The sequence below is a fragment of the Carassius carassius genome, chromosome 25, assembly GCF_963082965.1.
Source record: "Carassius carassius chromosome 25, fCarCar2.1, whole genome shotgun sequence".
Lineage (NCBI taxonomy): Eukaryota > Metazoa > Chordata > Actinopteri > Cypriniformes > Cyprinidae > Carassius > Carassius carassius.
In genome coordinates this window covers 26381606-26405625 of record NC_081779.1, presented here as the reverse complement: position 1 = coordinate 26405625, position 24020 = coordinate 26381606, and the positions used below count along the sequence as shown (strand labels likewise).

Below are 24020 nucleotides of genomic sequence, written 5' to 3'. Positions count from 1 at the left end.
AGAAACAAGTGACACTTTTTAGCAGCTGCATAAAGAGTCCTTAAAACCATTCAGCCAAACTCATAGCAATGCCCTGATTTCACGGCAAATGTAGTTGCTATATACATTCAGGTATGCATGCTCATAATAGAAATAGTATAGATTCAACAGCAGATGTCAGTGTAAAACAAGTTGCCTCTACTGAGGATATAACCCTCAGTACTGGCCAAGTATTGCTATCATGTATGTTTTAATTTGTCTTGTGATTTCTTATATTTAAAACTGTTACTTTCATACTAAAGTTATGTAGTATATTACAAAGCAAACTGCTACCAGTTTGATCCTTTTAGAGTTCCTTTTACCAAAGTTCAGCTTTCCTTTGGATCTGACATATTAATGCCAGCTTAACTCTTAGAATTAAAAACATATGCTTTAACCCAAATGACTTGCTGCCACTTAACAAAATAACTAACCTTTAATTCTTCTCATGATCTGACTCGATGTTAGTCTGATTGAGCCTCTGCATGATTCCAGAGATCATGATGGATGTGTTGCTCACATTGCTGTGGTGAAGCAGTCAGTGGTTAATGCCATGGAGCAGCTTGCCCTTTGCAATCAAATGACTGATCTGATGGTTATGAAAACACTCACAGTTTTATGTAAATTCTCTGTGTTATTTTGCCTTTAGTTTGTTTTCAGTGAATAATGATATTCACAAAAAAAAAGTCATTACTCTGCAAACTATTAGTCTATATATGTCCAATGTGATCAAATTGGATGGATGTGATTACAGATTAAAGAGCATCTTCACTTGTCTAAATGATTGGCCCTGTTTTTAGTATTGGTCAGGTTAGCAGGTATGAACATGGTACAATTCAACTGAAGCAGAACACATGTCCGTGAAATGATGACACAGCCAGGGGAATTCCTGGATTGGTTACATAGTGCTTTGCTGCAGGGAAGAACTTAATCAACCATGTCTGGGATTTCCGATCAGTGCTGCTCAAAGCTTATGTCCCACATTCCATGCTCCCCATAGCTGGGCTTGCATCCTCAAACGAATCCTGGAAATGGCGTGGGATTCATTTGGCTGGTTAATGGGTATGGGTACCATTCAAGACTTTGATGTTCGGCTCTCCTCATGTGCATCTATTGCTTAATCTGGCTCCAAACCTCCAGCTGATCTGTCACCGTGAACCCAGTGTGATCACTTGTTGGATCCACTTCAGTGAGTGCACTAAGAACATCAGGCTTGTCTTTTCTGGAAATTCAGAACAGAGTTTTCGGGACTTGTTTATCTACTGTAAGGTAGTAAACGGACAAAGGCTGTTTTCTCTTCCTCGATTTAGGCCAGTCCAATTCTGGTACCAAACTTATCCAAATCCTATGTACTCTAAAGACATTCTCTTTAGCTCTGGACTTGGTTTGGACCGGTGCCCAAATCCTGATATCAAACCAACCTCAAAACCTTGCTGGTCTTGATCAAGACAACCCATGAAATTGATGGACAGAGCTCTCACAAAAGACCAAGTCATGAGCTCATCAGCTCAAGCACCCGTTCCAGTAGAAAAGAGGTATACTTCTTTCCAAAAAGTGACAAAACAAAAAAGGTACTTCAGCATTCCTGTTGTTTGCCTGATTACCATCTATATGTTTATATAAAAAAAGGCCAAGGTCATCTCGGGCTCTGGATTCTCTCTGAAATGTTGAATCTGATAAGTCTCGTTGCCTTCATGCACATTCATGAAATCAGCCAGACTGTAGGACTGTGGTGTGCACAGGCGAAGGCTGGAGGGGCTTGAGCCCTTGCCTCTTTAACTGCCAATGCTAAAGTGGCTTTTCGGTCCTATCGAGGTGCCCCTAGAAATATATATCTACAGAGGGGGAGAAAAGTGCAATCTCTAAAGAGGGCCACTACCCTGCAGAGTTAAGTTCCAAACCTAATCAAAGATGCATGAATAAGCTAATTTACATCCTAGTTACTAGAATATTACAGATAGATGAGTGTAACCAGGGTTTGATCTAAAACTTTAAGGGGAGAGGCCCTCCAGGGTCAGATTCAAAGAACCCTGCTGAAGAGTGTCTCATTTGCAGGGTGACTCTGAAGGTGTTAACAAGAGCCTTGTGTCTGGTTGATATGCGTCCTCATTGCTGCAGACTCCATAGGGCCACATCCCTGCAGAGCTTAGCTCCAACTCTCCAACACCCTTGGTCTATGCAGTATTACGTGACCAAAATGTGTTCTTGTGGTCATGGTAGGCTGAGGGCAGCATTTAGGACTGGACCCTGGAGTGTTAACTCTTATGTTCATCCTAATGCAGTGGTTCTTAATCCTGGTGCTGGGGACAGGGGACCCCTGCTCTGCAAATTTTGCATGTCTCCCGTATTTAACACACCTGGTTCAGATCATCAGCTCGTTAGAAAAGAACTCCATGAACTAAACTCATTGTGTTATATAAGGGAGACATAGGCTGTGTCCGAAAGCTATAAAATGTTACCTTCGAGGGAGTTCCAAGGTAGAAAGGAGTCAAGGCACGTCCGAATCCAAAGCTAGCTTCACTTTCTGTCTCATGAGATACCTTCATCTGATCGATCTTTGAAGACAGCATAGATGAATCCTTCGATGCCTTTCATATCCCACAATCCTGTGCGTTCCATTCCGTGATGGTTGAGTGAAAAAAATAAAGATGGCGTCTGAAAGTTGTGTTTAGTTGTTTAGCAGTTTGTGTGTATATGTATTTTTCAACGTTTTTGCACTTTTGATGTTAGTTCTAGTGAGGAATCCGTATTCTAATTATTAAATATTCAATTAGTTACTACCAAAAAGAAAATTATATTTTGTTGAACAAGGGAGTACATTTCACAGGCCTTTAGCACTGCAGCATGACATCGCTTACTATTCTTGAAGGGGTAATATGATGTGTTTTTAAAGATCATTATTTTGTGTATTTGGTGTAACAAAATATGTTGACATGCTTTAATGTAAAAAAAAAAATATATATATATATATATATATTTGTTTAATACAGAACATTATTGTATGTGCTCTATGCCCCGCCTCTTTCAAATGCATTGTTTTCTATAAAGTCCTTCCTTCCGACAAGCACAGTCTGCTCTGATTGGCCAGCTGACCCAGTTCATTGTGATTGGCCATTCACTGCAAGAATGACCTCCTCTCCTAGGTTCATGAAACGGTCGTCCATAAAATGTGTTGCTGCTCTGTTGTAAGTAATCTTAAAGATTCCTGAATGCATCTACTTCTAAAGGCCAAATAAAGTGCTTTTGCTTTAGCCTAGATACACACAGCATCTCCCTGACATGGCTGCTTCAACACTAAATGCAGTTACTGAAACCACGCCTTCTTTCTTTGTGTGAACATTTGAGCGCCATTATGCAAATATTTCCACACAGTGACGTAGACATGTGTGGGTGTGTTTGAATGAGCCATTTTAGGGGGGCGTGGCAGAGTCTTATTTTTTATAAAGAATATCTCTTTGGATTTGAGACTTTAGTCTGCAACTTTACAGATCTTCCCTATACTCCAAGAGCTTGTAACACTCCAAAGAGAAAGGAAAAATTTTAATCGCATCATATGACCCCTTTAAAGGGGACCTATTATGCCCCCTTTCACAAGATGTAAAATAAGTATCTGATGTCCTCAGAGTGTGTATTTTCAACTTAAAATACTTTACAGATCTTTTTTTTTTATAGCTTGTTACAATTGCCACTTTTAGGGTATGAGCCAAAAGCATAATTTTTGTGTCTTCCCCTTTAAATGCAAATGAGCTGGTGCTCCAGGGAAGAGGGTGGAGCTTCAAGAGCTCAAGCTCTGGCATGCTAGCCTTTGCAAATAAACCCTCCACTATTAGTACAAGCCTGTTATCAGTATGTTACAGAAAACACACTCTGTTTAAAAGTCAGTCATCTGATTGTACTGTGCATAAAAAATGCACTTTACGTACAGATGGGAGTACTGCGCAATAAAAAAAAAAAGAACTCATGGTGCCATCACATGCTATTACAAACTTTTTAAGTCTCACTTGTGATTATGAGCTTGACTAATTCCAGCGGTCAACTTCACATTGCTTTCATATGCAATTTTAACTCCCACTTTCCTATTCACGATAGTAGTTTTAGCAACATTCGCCTTACAGTGTGCCAAGAAGTTCTTTCAGAAAGGCAATTTGGAAAACCAACGCGTAATACTTCTTCTGGAGGTGTAGCTGGATCACAAACAGCTGGCAGTGCTCCATCATTCAGGAGCAACTTTTGTGCAAAAACTGCTTTATACAGAGTTGTGGGAGCATCTTCTTAAAAAACAAAATAAATCCACCTCATCTTCAGTGGCTCAGATTTCAGGAGTAAATGGAGAGTTGTATGTGGATTCATACATCCAGCTACAGAACACCTAAAGCACTTGGGAGACATTCTCGGTCAGTACAGCAATGGTGGACTGTGTTGAACTCGCTGTGAACTTGCTCAGGGCAGTTCTATGTATAAACGGCAGTGTCTGTCAACTTTCGTGTGCGGGGCCTGTGGCTAATGTGATGTCACATTAGAAGCAATGCTAAAAAACAGGTAGTTGGGAGACTGCTTTTAACATATAGGGATTTCAAAAAAAAAGTAGTGGGTGGATTTTTATCATTATAGGGTGGTTGTGTACACACACTGCCAACACACATTTATGTCCAAGCAACATGTGAAAGTGAATTGTGCATAATAGGTACACTTTAATATTTTGGAGGCTTCTTTTGCAGTGTTAAGTAATGATACATGATATATGCCACCTTTGAAAAAATCTCCACATTAATTGCACTAGTCACAATTGACTAACTATGATTAGCTTTCCAAAATGAAACTCAATCTTTTGACCAATATCAGTGTTTGAAACTTGAAAATCATCATTGGATTTCTGTATTAAATTTAATTAAATTTATAATTTTGTAAATCTCATTAAACTTGATGACTCCACACTTTTTTGCCTGTTCCTCAAAGTCTGCTGCAATATTCTGACATTGCACATTTTCTGCCGTCTGTATCTTGGCCAGCAGTGCGTTCTTGGTTTTAGACTTGGTGTTCTGTCTCTCTTTAATTGAAGCTAGTGCAGAGACTAACACTCCAGCTGCACATACTTCCTTGTTACATAATCAAGCCACAAGTGACTGTGAGATGTTTGGTTTGTTGTTCCGACCTTTTCCTTATAACACTTGTGTCTCATTTATTTCTTTGCTTTTTGCTGACATACACACTGGCTAACTGCATGCATTTTTGCAGCTCTGACAGTTTATAATCATGGTTCCCACTGGAGGGCTGTGTGAGAGGAAAGATTAAAGACTGCAATGGGACTCCATATTTCTTCTTTCAAAACTCTCTGTTGTCCTTAAAGCTTTTTTGTAGTTGATGGTTGTGAGCAGAGAAGGACCATCAGGACTCCTTGAAGGTGTAGCACATGGGATGTGTCTTGTACCACAGCTCTGAGAAATCTTGACTTGAATCCCAGCTGCACACTCCCTAACTACTTCATCACTGAAAAATCTGGAACTAAAGTCTTACATGCACATATATGAAATATGAATAGATACACTTAGTTTGCACAGCTTATAAAGAAGTGACTTACAATGAAAGAAAAACAGAGAATCCTCTGCAGGCAATAACTGCGTTAAGTCTGGAACTCATGGACTTTATCAAAGACTGGGTTTCCTACTTTGTGGCTTTGCCAGGTTTTTACTGCAGCTGACATCAGTTGTTGTTTTGTATGTGGGTCTTTCTGCCTTTAGTTTTGTCTTTACCAAGTGAAATGCATGCTCAGTAGGGTTGAGATCAGGACACTGACTTGGCCATTGCAGAATATTCCACTATTTTACCTTCAAAAACTCTGTTAATCTTAACACACTGTTAATCAAACAATACGGATAACACAACACACATTTTTTCTCTCTTTTTTTGGAATGTTAATTGGTTTGTTTATCAGTTACACAACAAAGTCTAGTCAAACTGCACTGGTTGCAAAGGTTTCTCACACCCTGTCAATATACCATAATTGTTTCAGCATTTGGAATCGTTGGGATTTGCACAAGATGGTATTTGGGGTTTATTTGGATTTCTGGGATAAATCTGCTAGTGCCTGTGAGATTGGTAGGTTTTTAAAGCCTAGACCCTCGTCGGAGACAGCTGGGCCGCAGACCTGTGGTGTGACTTGAGTGTGTACAAAAACATGTGTTCACTGTTGTGGCGAGTTTCTATAATTTAGAGTCAATGTACCCTGAATTAAAACACCAACGACTCATGAAAAGACTGCATCATTTCAACTGTTGCAGTAACTGGCACTTCCTGGGAAAACAGAGTGAATCAGGTACCACCTGCCGAACAATGGAATGATTCTAAACATGGATAACTGCAATGGGATACATCCTAATGAAAGGGACCTGTGCCGTCTTTCTACAATAAAACAAGAACAGCCAACAGCAAAATGAAGAAAGGAAAAATAGAGTTTGCTGCAAGAAAGAGAGAGAAAATAAATGGGAGTCGCCGTTGGGTTGTGTTTACATTCCAGCTGGCTGTGTCGTATTTTCCATTAGGTTCACCCGAGGATAATTGGGGGCGCAATGGGTTGCAGATGTTGGTTACACCTTTATCCTATGGGCCCCTGGGTGCCCTTCTGGTTTTGTCACTCAGCTCCACCAAGCTCTACACTTCTGACATGTCCTTCAACTCCTCCCGTCCACTCCATACACCATACCCCAATATGACAACATATAACATGGTTTAATATAACACTAATATGTTACACACAACTCAACCACCCAAACACAGAGAGCTGCTCATTACCTCAAAATACCATATGGAATAATTTCTCCAGTGTTTTTTCAATAAGCCTCTTCACACCCAATATATATAGGGTAGCCTGTGGATTTGATCTTCATTTTGGCCGAAGGATATTTGTGTCTGTCTTGGCATGTTTGAACCTTTGGGTCTTTATAAGTCTCAACAAACCTTACAAGTTAAGGCATTCTTCTTTGAATGTGGCTCATCAGAACAGATTTCAGAGCCGGAAGTATCCATTTTATAAAAAACAGTTTTAAATTGGGTGTTCATGTGACAACGTTGCTAGTTATAAATAGTAAAAAGCCCTCTTATAGCAGTAAATGCCCTGAGCATAACTCACAGGCATAAAGATATTAATTATAATGGTTTTTTTAGATGTAAACTATCTTTAATAAAGTTTAAGAAAGCAGTAAAGCTATATCCTGGGTCTGTTTTCCTATTTAGGACTGTTGTAGTTCAAATTTTGCTGACTATTTAAGAAGTACTAGAACCACAAAATGATACCCGTTCCAAGAGCTTACTTAAATCAACAGATTTTTCAGGACAAAGTTAGTTGTGAAATGGTCATCAGCCACTCCTGTGTGTCTTTCGTGAACAAATGCCAAAGAGCAACTTGATTGATTGCTGGGCGGTAAGAAGATTGACAGTGTGAGTTAATTCAGTTAAAATCTCTGAATCCATTGCCTCATCAGCTGTCACAGTGTTTAGTGCTTTGTGTCGAGTTTAGCCCACTGTTGCAGGAACTGTTGGAATTACTCGTGCTGTGTTGTGCACCACAGTTATGGTATCAGATGGTGACCTTATGTTACTTTCATACATGTCATGGTACAGGAGCATTGCCATATTCTTGTATGGTATATATTCCAAGATACTTCAAATGTCCAAAAAGTAGTGCAAAGATAGGCATAACAGCATATACTGGCAATTAAATTACATTGATAAAGTGTTTTTCCGAAGAATGTAATAATAGTGAGCTACTGGAATGCGCTTGGGCATGCTGCCCTTAGGAAAAATGCCATGTCTCTGATCCCTCCATTAAAAATAAATCAAGGTACAGAGACAATAAGGCCTTTAGCTCTGATCTGTTATTAGCGCACCCTTTGCTGTCTCCAAGAGAGTAAGTGAAGTTAGAAATCATCATCACTGTTTCCAATCTTTAGTAAGGGGAAATCAGCTGTACTGAAGGCTGATCTTCACAGGGTGATGCCCTTTTTACATTGGGTATTTTTTGCTATGACCCCATTCTGTCTATCCCAGTAGCTCCTTTCTGTCTCCCATTCCATGCCACTTCAATGTGGATTCCCCCATGGAAGCTGAGATTTGAGCTGTCATGGAATATTTTTAATCTCGTTGTGGCAGAGAAGATGGAAACCGAACTATCATGCTCATATGCATACACAGGCAGCTGAATCATATATCTCTTTATTTGTGTAAAAAAAAAATTATCTTAGTGCATCATATAGGGAAATGGGATATATGACAACACATGTCTAATGCAGAGATGACAAAAGTACACAGATACGCATGTTTAAAAATACTACACTTTTTTTTTTACTCAAGTTAAAGTAAAGAAGTATGGGCTCTGACATGTACTTTAGTAAACAGTAGCCATTACTACTACCTGTTTTAGTGTTTTTCTGGTAACGGGACCTATAGGTCTTATAAATACCTTAATCCAAAAGAATTTACATTTCAAATTTTGTTAGTTAATGAATGTATGTAGAACATGCAGAACAGGGCCGGACTGGGACAAAATTTCACTCATCCAGGTTGTCCCATACACCCACAACAAATTCTGAAACCATGAACAACACTATTTTTTTGTGTGGCCATTACATAATAAAAAGGCTAAAATAATTAGGCTGTGCAAAATAACCATATTTTCTAAATTGCCTAAATGTTAACATAAGTACAACAATAAACACACACACACACACACACAAAGGAATCCCAATATTGAACATGTTATTGCATTATCATGTGTCAAGATTTTATTAAACCTTTTTACAGATGAAACTGACCTGCACTTAAAGTCCCGAACAGATCACTGATTTCGCATCTCTCATCCTTTATTCTTGAGTCTCTCGAAATGATTACTCTTATTTGTAAATAACACATTTACAAATATATTTTTAAATATTTTATTTAAATGTACAAGAATGTGTAAAAATACAACTGACATTTTCAAGATGTACAAATGTGTCAATTCATATTCATATCAAAACACACAAATGTGCAAATACAGTTCACAGCTGTGGCCTAATGGTTAGAGAGTTGGACCTGTAACCCGAAAGTCGCAGATTTGAGTCTCGGTGCTGGCAGGAGTTGAAGGTGGGAGGAAGAGAATGAACAGCACTCTCTTCCACTCTCAATACTCATGGCTGAAGTGCCCTTGAGCAAGGCACTGAACCCCCAGTTGATCCCTGGGTGCTGGATATGGCTGCCCACTGCTCCGGGTGTGTGTTCACCTCTCACTGCTGTGTGTGTGCACTTGGATGGGTCAAATGCAGAGCACCAATTCTGAATATGGGTTACCATACTTGGCAAATGTTACGACTTCTTACTTAACTTTAAAAAAGTAATTAGTTACAGTTACAAATTACTTCTCCTAAAATGTAACTGAGTTAGTAACTCAGTTACCACATTGTAAAAGTAATTAGTTACTCAGCAACTGTGACGTTATTTTTTATGTTCTATAATGCAATTAAGTCCTATAACATCTTTAATATATAAGATGTTTATATTAACTGATTGAAGAATAAAAACACTATAAGTATTTTAGAAAATGTTGCATTTATTTGAACTCAATAGATTGCAGCCTGCCATATGATATGCATAGAAATAAAACATATAAAAAATAAATATTGAAAATAAAATTCAAGTGCAAAATTAAGACAAACAAATTTAAACTTGGGTAAAAGGAAACAAAGGGAAACCTGGCCATTAGTGCAAATCTCTGTAACTGTATATTAGGCCTAAAGTTACTGCACAATAAACAGAACACTATCCAACTCTTATGGTGCGTTCACACCAGATCCGAATAGAGTGTCTGGCGCGAGTGATTTTTTAAGTCAATTCAAAGACGCGAATAGACAACCTCCGAAAATCAGCGAAACTCATTCTTAAATAGACGCTCTCTTTATAAATAAACTGCATACTTCAGTTTAAAACAACTTCCAGTTCGAGAACGCCATTATCGCTGACGCCGTCTTGTGTTTAGTGGTTATCAGAGCGTGCAGTGAGACAGTGTGAGCAGGGCACCGCCCACCCAGCCAATCATCATCGGATTTGCAACGGTGTCAGGCCGCTGATGTGTAGCCACTAGCCAAAGCATGACACCTCGCGCTTTATTCAACCAAATTGTAGTAACGCGTCACTTTACATTCTCAGTAAAGATAACGACGTTGCAATGATGGGAAAAGTAATTAATTCGATTTCTCCGTTACTGAAAATTTAACTCCGTTAGTAACGCCGTTATACTTAAACGCTGTTACTCCCAACACTGGATGTCATATACAAAGAAAAGTTTGAAACACAGATCGACGAGGAGGCCATCGCCTCCTCGTTTAAAATTTTACCACCCTTTACCCTTTAACTGATTTGGACTTGTAGGGAGGAACAAAAGTACACTGTAAATGAAAGGAAGCTTTGTTGGACGGAATGTGGCAATACACTTATTTCACCTCATTTGTCTTTTTTCATAATTTTTTGAAGTCGTAGGTCTAAGTAAAATTGAAAACTTATGTATCATTAATTTAAATAGGTTACTTACCTTGAAATGTTTCAGTTAACAGGCAGAAATTCTATTGTGGCAATTTTTCCTTCACGAAAAAGTCCATTGTCTAAAACATAAGTATAAACAAGATTAGTACAACACATTTAAAAAACATGTCAATCAATCTAGCTTCATAAGAGAAATTGCTGTAATTATAGGGTATTCTAATAGATGCATAACAATATTCAATATGAATAAACCATAAAAACACTTTTACTGTACAATTAATTAGTGCTAAGACGAATATGGCTTCTGTTTTACGCTCCCCTCTTAAAGGTTGGTTGTAGGAGTATTGTTATGTAAATTTGGGGCACTGGTATACATTTTCGCTGAAGGAGCGGATTGCCTCACGACTGCGCGCTTTTCTTTCGTCTGGGCTTTTAACTTTTATAACAGAAAATTGCAGGTTCATTCAAACGATTCTCACGGAGTCTGTTGTCTGTTGCATGACTGATGTGTGTGAGCTCAGATCGCGAGTCGCTCGAGCAGCTTCTTTCACTGGTCCGATCCAATAAATGGTCTGTGCGGCTTTTCTAGCTTAATTCTAATGATTTCGTCAAACTTTCACATTTCACCAGACATTTTTATTAACTTTAAGTAATACTTGTCTGAAAAGTTTTGCAGCTAATCTTTTAATGGGTTAATGCTCGCGAACAAACAGGAATAGCATTCATTTACAATCGATCTGATTCTCTGGGGGAAACAAATGGACTAAAGGGAATGAAAACTTTTTTAACGTATAAAAAAATAATAACAAACAGTTATATACATAATACGATTATATTAACAGTTACTTACCTTTCATAATCATGCAGGCTGCCACTGATGTCCGCGCTGAGTCGCTGGCTGTTAAAATTTGAACGGAGTGAAGCGGGAAACATATTTAACCCAACAGTTGGGTTATAACTAAAAATAACCCAACGAGGAAAAAAAAATGACCCAACAAATTTTAAGATAACCCAACACAATATGTGTAACCCAACAGTTAGGTTAAAAAAACAACCCGACGTTTTTTACGGTGCATAAATTACTCACCTTGAAGTCATCCTAGGTGTATATGACTTTCTTCTTTCATACAAATCCCGTCAGTTAATTTAAAAATTGTCTTTGATTTTTCAAGCTGTTTGGTGCCACTCAGCGGGTGTTGCACTCCATCGGTCCATAAAAAAAAGTGTCTCACACAGTTCCAGAGGGTGAACAAAAGCCTTCTGTAGTGAATCGATGCATTTTTGTAAGAAAAATATCCATATTAAAAACAAAATAATCACTTTAATCTAGCTTGCGCTAAGTTCAATTTCTTTAGCATAGAAGAAAACAGTCTCCTCTTGGCTTATATGGAATTCTTCTGACATTCTTCTTTACAAATCCTCGTTTTGTACTTTTAATTAGAGTCTGTTGTTCTGTTTTGGTCTCTCTGCTGCATTTCTGCATGCGTCACTTCTGAGTGGCGCATGCGCAAAGCTGACCTCATACATCATTCCCCCAGAACTGTTTTGTTTACAACTGTGAGCGCAATTTAGATTCTAGTGATTATTACATTTTGAATATGGATTTTTTTCTTACAAAAACACATTTTTTAATGGATGAGCTTTTTACCAATGGAGTGTAACACCCACTGAATGGCACCAAACAGCTTGAAAATTAAATACACTGCTGGAAAATAATCAATCATTTGTAATCCATAATGGCAATTTTATGATTGTTTTATATACTATTTCAATTTTCTGCACAGAATAAGGTAGAAAATAAACTTTATCGTTTCTGTAATCAATTATATGTCAATAACTGCATCATTAATAAATGTATTTATTGTGGTTATTATTTTAGTTCATTAGCTGCAGATATAGACTGGCATGTTGAGCACGAGATCACTTCTTTTTCAGTGCAAAAATGTCTTCATCACATTTTCATGGAATAAAATCTATAGAATTTAACTTTTCCTCTCCATCTGCGAATGATGATCTTGAAAGAAAATGCGCTGATGTATGTTTTTATAGCAATAAACGCTACTTTCATGCATCTGGTTAGCAGATGAACCTCTTATTTCATTTGTAGTTAATGCTGTGGTTTCCTTCGTTCAGTTCAAGAACACTGATAAAACACATTAACTTATCATTCAATGGAACTGTGCGTATGCTTTAGACCAGTGGTTCCCAACCTCGTTCCTGGAGGCCCCCCGACACTGCACATTTTGCATCTCTCCTTTGTCTGACACGCCCAATTCAGGTCTTGGAGTATCTACTACTGAGCTGATGATCTGAATCAGGTGTGTTTGATTAAGCTGACATAGAAAACATGCAGTGTTGGAGGGCCTCCAGGAACGTGGTTGGCAACCATAGATGCTTATATTTGTGGCAGAGAGGGGGACACTTAGGACCTGGGGAAGAACTGTGTGAGGCATGACTGGTAAGGGTGCTAGAACTAATTGTCACACAAACAAGACCAGGTGAAACAACTTATTTAAAGTAAGCCAAACGATCAGAAGATGAGAAGGTGAACGGGAAGCTGGGCTCTTTGTTTGTTCAGGGGGCGAGCTGATTCAGTGCATAATGCAAACTGCTAAAACAAGGTAGTAACTGCTTTTATGGTTTTGGTTAGTATTTTTTTAAGTATAATGTTATGATCCTTGTTTGTTTGCAGCATTTTGATTCATCATGAGAGGGGCTGATTACTAATGTATTATTGGAATGCACAAGCTACTAAAACGAGGTATTAATAGTTATTCAATTGTTTCTGTTTTAGAAGCGTACTAACGTGTGCATTTTTATTGTAGGACTGGCACCGATTGTTATCGGTTTAATTTAGAGTTTGTTTCTTACTACTTATTTTATATGAGGTTTTAATGAGTTCTTGAACTCAAGTGAAAGTGTTTGAAGTGTGACAAACGAATGACGAGTGAGTCCCTCATTGTTAATATTTGCGGGGAGTAATGACCTAGCATGGTGCTCATGAGAGTGAGGAATTGCTGAGTTGTTTGTTAAAGGTGTTTTTGTTGGTTTTAGGTTTTCCCAGGCGGTTGCACTCGAGGGACAGTGGGCGCACGTGTGGTGTTTACTTTAAATAAGTTGTTTCACCTGGTCTTGTTTGTGTGACCATTAGTTCTAGCACCCTTACCAGTCATGCCTCACACAATTCTTCCCCAGGTCCTAAGTGTCCCCCTCTCTGCCACATATTTCTGCTCCATCCAAGCAATAAATACGCAGCTTTGGACTGCTCAGGTAACGCCGTCAGTAAGATGCACTGCAGATACTTCACTTTAGTAAAACTGGCCACGAGTCCTAAGGAGAGATCACACATCGGCTGCGTCAGAGACGAGCGCGAGCGCAATCCTGTGACAGTCACAGGCGGTAAATAGGGGAGCGCTTGAAGGAGAGATGTGAGGCACGATTCACGAACACTGTTCAAGGTCTACATTAATTTGTGCTTGTAGAAATTTAATTTCTATATATTTCGAAACCACTGAATGACTATAGAAATCGCGATGTATTAGAGATTTATAATGGCGAAACTACAGATTAAAACTAAATTAATGAATCTGGTTTGAAAATGTAAGAAGTAGAAAGTACAGATATTTGTGTAAAAATGTAAGGAGTGAAAATAAAAAGTTGTCAGAAAAATAAAGTCAAAAATCTACTTCTAATCTAACAAAATAATTGTACTTCGTTACTTCCCATCTCTGGTCTAATGTTTCCATCAGCAGGTGACAGTTAGCCTTGTACATGCACTAGTTTACTTGTTACACTGTACAAAAATCAGAAGTTGAGAAAACTTACAATTTTAAGGCAGCCAGCTTCAGGACATTTTTGAGTTTTCTCAACTTAAAGGTTAATTAGTTGAACAAACTTGTGGGCATGTTTAATCGGCATAATATGTTAAGTTGAACAAACTTTTAGGTAAGAAAAAAAGAGATGTGAAGTTTTAATAATTTAGAAATTTAAGGTTACAAAACCTGATAGTTTAAGTCAACCATGTCTAATCAAGGTTTGGTGGACATTGTGTGAAAACGCCTGTGTTCTTATCTAGCAACACATTCCCTTTGCTTTTACTGTATGTGCTTTCATATTTTTAAAGCTAGTTTGAAATCGAACCATTATACAAATATAATAGCTAATGTTTGCCATAAGTCATCAGTTCAGGAACTATAACTATACTATACTCTGCGTTAGCCTTTAATCTATTATGGATAGATATGAATGCAATAAAACACAGTACGATATGAGTTCTAGTACAAACACATGAATAATTGTGAATGCATATTCAAGGAAGTAAACGAAGAGAATTTAAATCCTTTTTGCAATCCTTATTTGACCTTTAAGCCTTGTGTTCTTCTGAAAACATCACATATCAGTGATCACGAATCTTCATGCAGTATAGTCTCTTGAGGGGGGCATAAGTGCTTTATGTAAAATGCTGGTGCTATGTTCAACACTTAGTACGTAGTCATGTTATTCAAAAGGCCATTACATTCAGACTGCCAGCACAAATCGTCCGTTGCCCTGATCACTTTCAGTGTTCTGTATTTAATGTTCCAAGAATATTTTTATGTTTAATGGAAAGATAATTAATCATAAGTACTGCTCAAATAAAAATAATCAAAAGGCCCTTATTTACATCTTGGTATGTTGCACAATTCTGATCTGATCACAAGTGGATGTGTTTAACATTCCCTCTTCTCATCTTAAATTCCCTTGATTCTTTTTGTCTCTTCAAGGTTTCCCTCCAGCAATGAAGTTCTTTATCTAAATGTCATTAATGCATCTTGAAAGTGCAGCCAAAGGCCACTTTACCTTTGCAAAAAATCATCTTAAACCAGCCAAGAACCCCTAAAAAAAAAACCTTACCCTTTGAAAATAAAGGGGTCAAAGGGCACAGGCAAACTTTAAAATGATGACAGGGGGCTTTCCTCAAAGGTGAAATATGTTGGAGCCCTTCATCTTCTTAAAAGCTCCCTTTGTTCATATTACTGTGAATAATGGTGCACAACAGAGCATATACAGGTCAGAGCTAATGCATGAACACTGGTAGCCAGTACCTCACAGTCATTTGGAAATCAAATTATTGAGGATTTTAGATATGGCTGTAGAACAGGGGTAGCCAACCCTGCTCCTCCCCGCAGACTTCAGTTTCTTCTCACTCCAACACACCTGCTTGATGTTTTCAAGACATCCAGAACACCATGATTGACAAGTAAAGGTGTGTTTGATTGGGGTTGAAGGATACACAAGGTTACTTATACAGTAGCTACTGATAGAAGATCTATCTCATGATAATTTCTACTTTTAAGTTCTTACCTTATATCACACTTGCTCATTTCCAAAACTTAGTGTGCTGCCTTCCTGTCTGCTGCTTACAAATGTAGTGAACAGCTGTTTTTCATCAGCCTTTACATCTTACTCATGGTCCAGCCCTGTAGCCACCATGACGGCTTTGTGATACATCACTTGATATACAGAATTGTGTCAATGCTGGTCCGTCCTGACCTCCTTGCATGTCCAGTTTAGTTGTTCACATATTCACCCCCCTTGTTTGAATCACCTTCTTTAAGATATTGTTAAATGCTACTGCTTAACTGTGACCACCTGGTGGACCAAACATTTAGTTCAGGTAATTCCAGGCATAATTCCTGCATAATGAAATTATTTGCATCATGCACACTGTGTGAGACTCAATGCAAGTCATTCGTGCTGGTGGTTTGTTAGACGTAGTTGACCACCAAGCTTGTTCTTACTGGTCAGACTTGTTTGGGTTGATGTACTTATCTTGGTCGGAGACTAGCTGACTACCTGCTTGACTGGGCTGTTTAAATCTACTAAGACCAGCCAACCTCCTCTCTGTTGTTTGGTCAAGGTATCTCGGTTTCAGAATTGAACATGGTGTGCCTTCATGACCTCGTTTCTAGGCACCAACGCCCAGCCCTCACGTTTTTCAAAAAAACGTTAGTTGTTTTGGCAATCCTTATCCTGTTTTACCATAGCTTTGCCATCATGCACACAGGTAAGGGTGAAGTTTGATACGCAGACACACAAAGATTTTCCAGAGATTATTGCAGTTGAGGTTTGTGGTTTATTGTAATAAATTGTACAAACAGATGAACATACCTGTTGATTTCTTATCTTGTTTTCAGTTGTTTGCGTGTAGTCCTACGCTGTTTGATCTGTAATCCATGCTCTGTAGCTTTGTGTGTGGCTCTGTGGTCTGGTGAGAACGGTTTGTGCTACCCCTACCTGTGGCTACCACTTCCTGTCACCTATGCACCCTTATATACAACCATGTGCATCTAATCACTGTCACTCAGTGTCCAAAATACTACTGTAAATATATCCAAACAAAATAAAATATTATGCAAACAATAAACATAAATGGCTCCTACATCAGTGTTAACTTTCAGTTTAAGGTCTGTGTCAGTATTCTGGCAGTTGTACAGCACCACCCCAGCTCCTCACTGTTTATGTCAACTCCTCTGTAGACCTCACCCAGAAAATACCACAGCAACCCAGTTCCTTCGGAAAGCTCTCAGAGAGCTGGGCTACTGACATGGAGCACAAGCCCATTAATCTTCAGGATGTTTCTGAAAAGCATTAAATGTGATCTGGCAGTCATTTTGATTGATCGAGGGCCAGGTGGAATGGGTGTCTGATATTTTGGCCGTTGATGCAAAGGACGTCTTGGGAGAAACTTATCAGGAAAGGTTAAGAGCATTTACTTCAGCAGAGTTATCCAGCATTCACTTGATCATTAGGCTACAACCAGAGTCACACACCACAACCTGGTCTCACAGAATTCCGTGAAATGTCCATGGGCCCTTAACTCAAAATCCGTGAAACCATCACGGAATTGCCCCAAATTCCGTGACGCGGCCACGGATATATCTCCAACACAAGTCAATGACACTGACCTTCCGTGGTCCACACACGGATACCCGTTTCAATGACGGAGTACAGAACTCGCTCAACGGACGTGCTTTCTCATTTGGAAACGCAACATTTGAAGTATTTGTTTCTTTTCCAATGCCATAATGACGTTAACCAGACAGTTATTGTAGTTATTGCATTGTCCTGCCATCATAAAAATTCACTTTGATTCTGTTAGCCTAACTAAAATCTGTGATACGAGCACGGAGTGAGTCTGTGCTGAGATCACGGATAACTCTAACGCAAGTCAATGGCACTCATCTTCCGTGGTCCACACACGGATTGCCAGTCTCACGGCAGTTCTGATTTGGTCACGTAATTTAATCTATTTATTCGTGGCATGGACACGTTTATTTCGTTATTTTTGTGATTGCAGCACGTTTTTTTAAACTAATGCATTTCAATCTTTGTGCATCAGCACGATACTTTTTGATTTATTATTATTATTTTTTTCCCCATAAGACAAGAAACTCACTGAAACTTTTTTTTTTTTAAATCTGTACTGTATTGCTGGTGACAAAAACACATATTAAAACTTTTTTTGCTGTAAAATGCGCAATGGTTCTTTTTTTACTTTTTTTTTATTGATTTTTATTTTTTTGATAGGCCTAGATTTTTTTTTAAATTACAGAATTCAATATCAAGTCCTTGACACATAACTGTAACACATTTTCACATTTCGAAACAATATAGTTTGAATAAAAAGAACCAAAAATAAATAAATAAACTAGCAGTGATCTTTTTTTTTTTTTTTTGGTTGGACTCTAAAGTTAAAAGTTTTTATTAAGGTTATTGTAAAGGCTGCTTAAAAATGCTGTCGCTGATGAGCCGCTGATCGCTGTCAGATTCTGTGATATGAATGTCCGCATTGGATTGTGGCTAATGGGCTTAGAATGAGCCCCGCTCGGCCCGTGTTCTGGCTTACTGTAATATTTCACCGGTAGTAAGACCGAAATAATATAATTAAAATAAATGAATGAATACAATGATAACATCTAAATAAATGTTGATAGATGTAGCGTTATAGTTTTAAAAATATTAATAAACAGCAAATCAACACGGCTTCGAAATAATAACCGAAAAAGACCTAAATAATAATAATACATAATTAATATACAGCGCCGCCACTCCCACCACGCGCATCACGCGCTGTGCGTCAACCCATTCTCACTCCCAAAAAATGAAGCGTGGTCAAGCGCCTCTAGCGTCACTGACATGAAATGTTTATCGCTTTGAAATCACGTTCAAGAAGTCTCATTCAGCACACATCGCGATACTTGCCACCAGTTTACAAGAGCCGCAGGTGGGGTGAGTAGTAGTAAATATGCTCTTTTAATGCCTGTTATAAAATGTATTCTGTCTTCTTTATTAATCAGCTGAGCGCCTTATGTTAACTCTCTGTATTATATCGGTCATCCGAGGCTGTCTTTGAGTTTCATTGTGTTTAACTAAATGAACAGAGCTGCTAAATGGGGTGATTAAACTCTGTCACGTGACGTGCCATAGACCTGGGATCCGTTTTATATTCATTTCAGGTTCAAAGATGGAAGTTGTATTTGTAGTAAAATCATGGTAACCATGACACCTACAATAGTAGGTAAAACCCAGTAAACAAGACATTTACCATGTTTTTTACCACAGTAACTGTAGTTTTACTATGGTTTCGTGATAGCACAATAATCACCAGAATAACTATAGTTGTACAACTGTAATGATAGTGTTTTAATGTGCTTTTATATGACATATTTCACAGTAATCACATTTACTGTACCATGCTTGTAATACCTTTTTAATGTAAATAAAAAAAAAACAAAAAAAAAAACATTTTTCCCATCTTGCAGTTCATTCATATTAGTTTATATCTTAAATATTTTGCTCACAGATCACTATTAACATTCTGTATATAATTCTGTTTTATTTTCTCTCCCCTTGTATTTATTTTTTAGCTGAAAAGACGTAAAGGAAGCAGTCGTCCCAGTCGTGTTTGTGGAGAGGTATTCCTTCAGAAATGGAGAAGACAGAAAGCTGCAGAGGGAGGTTGGTCTGTGACTCTGATAGTTTGTCCCTTTTATCAAACATTCCTGCTGTTATCATTTGCACAGCATTTGTTGTTTCTTAAACTGTTGTACGGTCCAAATACCCACACTTGCCATCTTTGCAACACTTTGTTTTACTACTAAATTATTCTCAATATCTAATTATTATTATTAATATTTCACATACATTGGAAAGGTTTGCGTGACCTCCTGTGAGATCTCTGCAAAAAGTCTCACGAATAATTCCAAAACATGATGCATGATGGGATACACTAAGCGTTGTAAAGCGCTCCGGAGCAGTATTGGAGAGGTTTAGTGTGTGTTAAGGACGCTGCGCTTTGGCATTATTAAGACCGGGGACAGTCTTGTGCATGCACTGTCACGTACACACACTCTCAAGTGACTAAGACCTCAAGTGTGGGTATTTGGAAAGGGGAAAAGTCTTTAAAATGATCCCTAAATACAGTCGCACATCAAAGTCTTAATAATTCACTAATTCAATTTAACACTTGTATGATATTGTACAAGCCCCTGGACAATCTCATCTGACACTGTCACAATATTGGAAAATCACACAGTCAGAAAGTTTATATTGTTCATTGGCTTCTCATTAAATTACTTCAAATAAGCCCCATCAGTTCATGTTCCCACTATACGTGATCTCCATGACTAGAAATGCTAGTTTAATGTGTCACGTGATATATATTAAATCTTTGATTAATTTGTCAGAACCAGATCAATTACACTACTGATAACAGCCCTATTAGCATGTATTAATTTTTAAACCAACTCATATGAATATAGCTTGCTATTAATGACTTATACAGCAATTAATTATACAGCATCTTTGCAGAGGATGCTTTCATGGTCTAAAAAGTAATGTATAAGTTAAAGTATATAGTAATGTATAAGTTGCATGTAATGAAATAATATTTCTGTCTTACAGGATTGTTTGCAGATAATGCAATGTTTTTGGTGAGCCAACCCTCACAAAACTTCCTAAAAACTAAAAGAGCTATTACTGAGTCTCAGCGAATCTTGCCATGATCAGCTCTTCCCAGGTACATCTGTTTAAAATATTTTTGAATGAACATTTACTCATCAAATGCTCTGGTCTGAATCTTACTTTAAATTAACTTAATTATATGTTTAATGAGCAATATTAATTACACACAGAGTAAGTAGAGATTATCTTGTTTCACAGAAGAGAAGGAAGACCAAGGAAATGATTTGCTCAGGATGAGGAATGAAGAAGGCCATCTTGTGCTCAAACAAACACAAGTCCTCTGGTATGTGTGTGTTGAAGCAATGCTGTGTTATGTGTTACAGCACTTTATGATGATCTCTCACAGGACTGGTCATGTCAGCCGTGATTATTCTTTCCAATGTTTTTATATTTATTTATTTATTTTATTTGATACAGCTATTATAATTATAGCATGTTAGCAAAGTGTGACTATAACATTTTTAATCTTAAGTTTTTTAAAAACACCACCTGTTTTTATTAAAAGCATACAAGTGTCATTAAAAGTGGTTTAGTTGATATAAACACCAATTGACATTATCTCATTGTTTTGTAAATGTTGTGTAATAAATTGTGGATTGATATTTGATTGGTTTGAAGCCAGGCCTTACACTGCACAGACTAAAACACATTTGTGAGAGAAGTCAGGAACTTTGGAGAAAGATTCTAGAGGAAGAAAACACATTTACTGCAACATTAGATCAATTCTAGAGTCTCTGAGAACTACACATGCTAAGTCAGTCTCATGAGCAAGTCCTTTGCCTCTGTAATTTTTTCTTAATTCTTGCAGAATGAAATTGTTTATTGCAGTATTTTAACAATTTCACTTTGCACAGATGATCTCATCAGCCAAATGAGGGGTTTTGACCAAGTGATGCTCTTGAAAGGAGTGAAAGAAGAGGATGTGGTAAATCGTCTTCAGAGAAAAAGCTTCTCAAAAGGTCTTAAAGCAGCTTGAAGATTGGTAAGTGTACAATACTACAAGGGTCATAGTTGCTCACCCTGCTAAAATCACACAGAACATAAGCTGAGCTCTCTGTCCATTAAACAACTTCATCTGGATTGTTTTTCACTTTGACCAGGTCTGGGATCTTAGGACTGAGAGATCCTCTGGCTGAGAACATGCTACACCACATCGGTGCTGGATATCAACCACAAACTGTTTCCAGACACAAGAGAAGAAGATCACGATGGGGAGATGAAACCAGTTTAGATGTGATGATAAGGAATCATTATTTTCTGGAACAGTATCACATGTCTTATATGTATCACATGATCTGTATCACAGTTGACTGGATGGGACTGTGTGACTTTTAAGGACATTTCATCACTCATCTGTGTGAACTGATTAATGTATGAGGTTAATGTATTTTTGATGATAAATATTTTCCTTGAATCTTATTTGTCTTGATGCTACTTTATCATCTTTATAGTCTATGCTTCAATAAAATGAAAATGGTGAATCTTGTGTTCTGAAGATTCTTGGTAAACACATCATTTTACTAGGTAGGCTTATATGTGTTTAATTTAGACTTGGAAAAATGACATATTACTAATTATCGGGATTATTTTTTACTTAAGACATAAAAATATTTGATCAGATTAATGACATCTGGGACATCAATACACCAGAATGTTATTATTGTTTATATTTAGTAACAAATGCCAATTGTTTTGTGAGAGAAAGGGAGTTACGAGATTAATTATTTTGCATTACAAGATGGTGCCATGGGCTTTATTGTTACAAACACTTGAGGGATAACTGAGAATGTAGCAGGAATGATCAACGTGGATCTTTGTACTGTATTCAAACCTATAGCACGCACATTACTGATGTCCAGCACGTGAGGAGCAAGATACGGGGGTGAGGAGGACATTTTTACACTGATTTTTGCTAATTAGTTATATATATATATATATATATATGAATGAATTTGTCCTTGTGTAAAAGTGAAGTATCACAATGTGTATGCATTGTCCTTGATTACTGCTTAACAGTGGGGAATAGATAACGACATGTTGTTGCAGGTTCATCCATTATATTTATTGCTGTTTACTTCAAAAATCAAATAAATAATCTATTATTTTTATTATTAAATCATTTCTTTATAATTTTTCCATGTTTCATCAGATGGCCTCACCATGCCCTTTCAAAAGCTTTCCTTGTCATGTTATAAAAATAGAAAATGTTAGTCTGTGAAAACTGTCAGATATAAATGTGACTCAGCTCAGTTTGTTGTCCATGATGAGGAGAATACATATATGTAGGTTTTACTGCCCTTCTACCCCCAGGGGCCCAAAACTGTAAATTTCAAATGGCTGTTAATCAGAGTCCAATTAACGTATCAAATTGAAAATCAGCAGGATTACTACTTATGCTATGCTGATAAAATAATGTTGGGCACAGTTTTCAGAAATAAATGGAAAGGTGGCATAAAGGCATTTTAAATATTGCTCACTCTAAAATACAACATTTCATCATGCCTCTCAAATATATCATAGATGTTTACACAGTGAACATATTTATATGTCCAGTTTACCATTAAATATATTATTTTTTCATTTCGTTAATAAAACGTTTTAAACTACATTACCCATAAGCCTCCGTCGTTCTATCTATGGAAAGGGAAAACTAGCCGCTGTTTTTTGTAATTCATTGAAGTTATTCTTATGGTTAGGGTTAGGATCTTACTAAAAAGTTGATTTTTCTCAACATAGAAACACTTCATTGTTGACTTAATATATTACTAATGTGATAATAGCAGCAAAACATACTTTTGTAACATGATGCGCTGTTTAATATGGGTTAAAAGATAGTCTAACCACAGACAGTCCTGCTGTGAAAAGGGACATTCACAGCCAATGACATCAAAGCTGAGTAGCGTCATCACACTTCCTTAACCATTTATGGTCATTCATGAGCGCTGTCTTCCGTTTTTCGGCTAAAGGGATAGATTGGTTAACAATAAATTAAATTTGCCACCTATTAGATAGTGTTTTAGTAACGTCTACACCTTCTTCCAACAATAATGCAAATACAGAAATTATTGTTATTCAGCTTGACAAAAATTAGGCAATATTGATGTGCACATGCGTATGTACAACTACACATGTGATGTGAACTGCACAGTCACAGTTGTATCTTATCTAACCAATAGATTCATTTCATTCAATTTAAAAGATACATTTTTTTTCCTGACCAAAGACAAGTGCATTTACTAATAAAAGTAAAGAGTGAAATTATTAAGTTATTAAATTATTCACATTTGTTTCTGTGATTTGCCTTGCTTTACCAATTGATCTCTAGGAATAAAAACTGAAATAAAGCATAATGAACATACATAATTTTGTAAGAATTTTCCAGTATTTATTGATATGTCAAACTCATTTAAAGACAAATTGCGCATATTACTGCACTGTCACCAAGCTCGTTTTTGAAGAATAAAATTATGAAGAATAAAAAGGCAGTT

The 24020-nt window shown here is 37.4% G+C and overlaps 2 long non-coding RNA genes across 2 annotated transcripts; both read left to right on the top strand.

Moving 5' to 3' along the window:
* The first annotated feature begins 12963 nt into the window (after nucleotides 1-12963).
* On the top strand, nucleotides 12964-13637 carry LOC132104781 (uncharacterized). Its single transcript, XR_009423600.1, has 3 exons — nucleotides 12964-13148; nucleotides 13220-13288; nucleotides 13592-13637. It is a non-coding gene; the product is annotated as an uncharacterized LOC132104781 (long non-coding RNA).
* A 6857-nt stretch (nucleotides 13638-20494) lies between these two features.
* LOC132104780 (uncharacterized) lies at nucleotides 20495-22001 on the top strand. The gene is made up of 4 exons (XR_009423599.1): nucleotides 20495-20587; nucleotides 20731-20815; nucleotides 21387-21514; nucleotides 21633-22001. It is a non-coding gene; the product is annotated as an uncharacterized LOC132104780 (long non-coding RNA).
* The last annotated feature ends 2019 nt before the right edge of the window (nucleotides 22002-24020 follow it).